The sequence below is a fragment of the Ricinus communis genome, chromosome 5, assembly GCF_019578655.1.
Source record: "Ricinus communis isolate WT05 ecotype wild-type chromosome 5, ASM1957865v1, whole genome shotgun sequence".
In the NCBI taxonomy this organism is placed as follows: domain Eukaryota; kingdom Viridiplantae; phylum Streptophyta; class Magnoliopsida; order Malpighiales; family Euphorbiaceae; genus Ricinus; species Ricinus communis.
The window spans coordinates 15,583,250-15,588,329 of record NC_063260.1 but is presented as its reverse complement, the minus strand read 5'-3'; the positions used below and the strand labels follow the sequence as shown (position 1 = coordinate 15,588,329).

The following is a 5,080-nucleotide window of genomic DNA, read 5'->3' as shown; positions in this document are numbered from 1 at the left end:
ACTTTGTATCTCTGCTCCATGCATCAATAAAGGCAGAGATAATATGCGGGTTATCTCAAAAATATCTAAAACTTACTAAGCTGCTTTTCGCCTGTCATTGTTTATCTCTAGCGGGATAAGGAATCTTAGGTTGATATTCCCTAACCGGAATTGATTTCACCTTTTTGTCCTCGGGTTCCCTAACCTTACCGCTCCTAACCGCTAACACCTCAATAGTGGCATCAAAGAAGGGCGAAACTAACTTACGAACGCATAGTGGCAGCGCTCACGTGCTCCCTGGTTAGACTCCTGGTGGTTCGAGCGGCGCTTGCTTGCTCTCGGAACAACATCTGTAGAGATTTGGCCAATTTGGGTCTCCAAGTTCGAATCGAGGCTGCATCGGTTCCTAAGTTGCACTGTCACTGTTGAACCTCATCTCCGTAGGCGTCACAAACTTCATCATAAGCTCCTCTAAATTTGACTTCTTTCTAGAGAGAAGGAGCTTGTCATGCAGTCGTTTTTGAATGTTCTTTCTTGTAATAATACGAAGTCTCAAACTCAGTGTGGACCACTGAGCATTATTGTTCCTCCAATCAAGTTGGGATGATTGCGCCATCCAGTGGGTTGTATGTATTTGTAGGATCGTTCTGTCATGGGGCATTCCCCATATAATTAACTGTTCAACATCGGACAACATAGCGAACTAGATGGAAAGTAGTAGAGGATGAAGAAACATACCTCCCGATGCATGATTCGCTACATTCGGGTCTGCCACAAAACTTCATAGACGTCGCATGAACCAAGCATCACAGGTTGGTCGATCTTCTTGGCTAGAAGCTCCTTGGTACTGACGCCAAGTTGGGTCTTTGTAGAGTCCACTTGGTTGACCTCACCCCTCGCCTCGTCTTCCCAGAGGATTGCCAACGATAGTTGTTCATGGCCATTTCCTCTATCAAGTTTCGAGCACAGCCGCCAAGGTATCTGTCTTAGCAGCCCCACACCGCGGCATCCACCATCGCCTCGTTGCAAGGTTCAACCATCAGAAGGTCCGAACGCATCCACACGGCAATCTGTGATGGGCAAGATCTCTCAAAAGATCTTTAAATCTCTCCCATGCATCGTACATGCTTTCATCATCAAACTGCACAAAAGAAGATATGTCATTTCTAAGTTTAGCAGTTTTAGCGGGAGGAAAATACTTATATAAAAATTTTTTGATCCAACGCGCCTTCCGGGTAGTGATGCGTCATTTGTGGAAGAGATTGCAGCCATCTCTTTTGCTCTGTCCTCAAGGAAAATGGAAACAATCTCGGTAGAATGGCATCATCGGTTGTTCCATTTATTTTGAATGTGTCACAAATCTCTAAAAAGTTGGAGATATGTGCATTGGGATCCTCACGGGCAATCCTCCAAACTGCACGCTTTGTTGGATCATCCGGATAACATTGGCCTTTATCTCAAAATTGTTGGCCTTCAGTCCGACTATACTAGTTTTCGTCCCATCCAAAGATGGTCGAGCAAACTCGTACATCGTCCTCCTCGATCCTCATCGGCGTGGGGGGGTCATGGTTTTCCATCGTGTCTAGTCTATCCACGGTACCTCAACCTCAATCTCCTCCTCTTCAGACCGCAACCTCTTCCAAGAGTCTCAGGGGATGGATGGGATCGATAGAGGCTCTATAAGATTCGAGTTTGAGCTCCGGTCATAAACTACACGAAAGTCCACACAACCACCGATCAATAAAAATAATATAATAATAAATAATAATAAAATTAAAGAATAAATGAATAAAATAAATAATGACTAAATTAACACAAAAACAATTCACTCTAGTTCACGTTGGTTCCACAGCGCCAAAACTTGATGGGTTCTTTATGCAACCTACACTAGGCGTTGAACCCTCAGCATCGCACTGCAGCTAGCCAAAGTGAGTCGCGTCGATCCAGTAGATCGGGTGAACCTAGAGTTACTACCGCTATGTTATCTACTCCGGAAATAGGGTGTGAAAGTTCTAACATACCGGTAATGGTTATGAGTGCAATTAAGTAAATGAAGGACAACAATGGACAATTAAAAGACAATTGTAAAGAGAGAAATAAATCCAAAAGGGAGCCTAAGTGATGGAATTCTAAAGATGAATTTTATGGATTGCCGATCTTGCTTACCCGCGTAAACAAATCCCTGATTGAATCCTGCCTGCCGAGCTTCCTGGGATTCCTAAACCTGCACTAACCTAATGGAATCTCTTCCTATCGATTACTACAAATTAGCATTAAGTATGATTTAAGACTATTAAGAGTTGTTAGTTCTTAATCCGTGAGTAAATCAACCTCATCTCTAAGTGTTAACTACCGGTCCTTACTATTCAAAATCCAGTTATAACAAGCATTTCTCAATGTCAAGAAACAACCTAATAAACAATTAATCCAACGTCTCAAATTAATCGCGTCAAACTTTTATTACTGAATGTAGAAGATTGCAAGAATAACAATTATAAAAAACTAACAATTAAGCATAATCCATCAACAAAGGTGAACCCTAATGGATTCAAAAGATCTAGCCTCATGTTCATAGTCAAAGCAATTAAAGAACAAAATAAGGAAAAACAAATTAAAGGTATGTACACCCTTCTCTCAAGTCGAATGAGAAACCCTAAATTTGCAAATTCAAAATCTCAAACCCTAGTTGCCTCTTGAATGCTTCCAAAGTTTGTCTTGATCTTCAATTCGATGTTGGAATAAGTGGAATCCCTCTTCAATTGATGAAAATTGATCTCCACAATTGAGGTATAGGAAATATTTGATTAAGTGTGTGTCTTGGAATTGAGTCCAAAAATCGTCCCCCTCAATTAGAATTCAAAATCGCCTATATAGTTGATTCAAGTACAGGAATTGAGTCCAAAAATCGTCCCCCTCAATTAGAATTCAAAATCGCCTATATAGTTGATTCGAGCAGGAGTCCGCCAGGTTGAATCTGAAAGCCTTGGCCGAGCCACCACAGTAGATCTTGGGCCGAGATCCTGGGTCCACGGATCTGAGATCGTCGCGAAATGGCACAATTGGGGATAGCCTCTTGATAATTCACGGTAGTAGGATCGACGAGGCCGCCGTGCTCGACCTAAGTGCTTGTTTCGCCCGATTTGATGGATTTTGCTCCAAGAATCACACGATTTCTCTCGATTCACGATGGTGTCCTTCGAAAATGACACCAAACGAAAGGGAAACAAAAGATAGGTGATTCTAGCATAAAACGGGATAATCATGCATAAAAATGTGAACAATCGGGCATGAAAACATGTGTAGTATGATGCTTATCAACTATACACAAAGTTAGTAAAGGAATGTTATTACCTCCTTTCAAAATCAGCAGTCCACATTTAATCTTGACATAAGGGACTCGCCAATCTCAGGATTTTGAATAATTTCTGCAATAAAAGTAAAAAATTACATCAATAAAACTTAACAGCATCAACAATAAACCAACATATGTAGGAAGTAAAGAAATGTTACTTGAATCTATGCTTTCAATCTCCTTCAGTGATTCTTCAAGCTGGATTGGTTTATTTGAACTTCTAAGCCAATCTTGACAACAAAAGAGGACCTCCGCTATTGTAGAAAGTAAAGAACTTCTATATTGATCTAGAGATCATCCTCCGATTTAAATCACAGGATTCGGAGGCCCCGCTGAAGCTTGGATAACCAATATATCGTGTGCAACTTTGGATAAGATAGGATACCTTACTGAATTCACCTTCCACCATGCTAAGATATCAAAATCAGTGGTGAATTTTTTTTGCAAATTCTTTGAAGTACCTATCCAACTCAGATTTCTTAGATAAATTTTACTGCACTTCTTCCTCTAGAAAGAACTCATCAATCTTTTCTTCTGTTTCTATATCACTTAACCCACTAACATATGTAGATTTCTTTGAGCTCCCTACAACCTCATCCATATATAATTGGTCCTCAATTATCTTGTATTCATCCACCATCAACTCTAAAGTTGTTTTCACCATTTTTTCTAAATTTTTTACCTCATCTTCACCATAATGAATGGTATACTCAACTTTCAAGTACTTTAATTTGCACCTAGGATCCAAAACAACAGCCACAAACGACATATCATTCATTTTATATAAAGAACCCCAATATTTGTCAAATTTAGCTCGCATTTTAATGGTCATTTCCTAGCTCATTATCCTTGCTAATTTTAGAAGCATCTAGTTCTTTTAAAATCTTGATCACCTTTGGGATATAAAGATTGAAGTAGAGTACAATGTGACAGACAGTTTACAAGTAGCATCATAGAATTTTTTAAGAAACTTTATAAGCACCTTAGCTTTAGTCCAATCTACTTCGCTAGGCAAATCATCACCAAAATCAGCCAGAAATTTGGAGTCTATGTCCTCCAATATATCAAAAGCCTTTTGATAGCCCAAAGCACAATCTAGCATCAAATAAGTTGAATTCCACCTAGTTAAGCAATCTAACTATAAAGAGGACTTATTCTTTAAATTTGCTAACTCGTAAGCCATCTTAAATAGATCCATTCTTTGAGGACTACTTCTAATGTACTTCACAACATCTCTAATTTTTTTAATGGAAACTTGAGATAATTGAAGTTCATCTTTCACAATTAATTGAAGGATATGAGCAAAACACCTCATATGAATTGCATCTCCACCCACAATAAATGCATTTTTCTTTAATAATATTTTCTTCAATTGTTGAATAGTAGTGTCATTACTGGATGCATTATCAACAGTTATGCACATGACCTTTTTTATACCCCACTCTTTCATACAAGCATCTACTGCATTACCTATATTTATACCCCTATGACTCTTAACAATACAAAAATTCAATATTCTCTTCTGCATATTCCAATCAGCATCTATAAAATGAGCAGTCAAACAAAGATAGCTTAAACTATGCACACTTGTCCAAGTATCAGTGGTTAAAGAGACTCTTTGACATTGTGTTGCAATAATGGCTTTCAATTTTTTCTTTTCTTTGGCAAACAAAGTGAAACAGTCCCTTACAATGGTGAATCTAGAAGGAATTATAAAATCAAGTACAACAACTTGAATAAATTCTCTAA

The 5,080-nt window shown here is 38.7% G+C and overlaps 1 non-coding gene across 1 annotated transcript; it reads left to right on the top strand.

Annotated features, from left to right (window-relative positions):
* The first annotated feature begins 1,046 nt into the window (after positions 1–1,046).
* LOC125370238 lies at positions 1,047–1,153 on the top strand. The gene has a single exon (XR_007216210.1). It is a non-coding gene; the product is annotated as a small nucleolar RNA R71 (small nucleolar RNA).
* Positions 1,154–5,080: the final 3,927 nt, after the last annotated feature.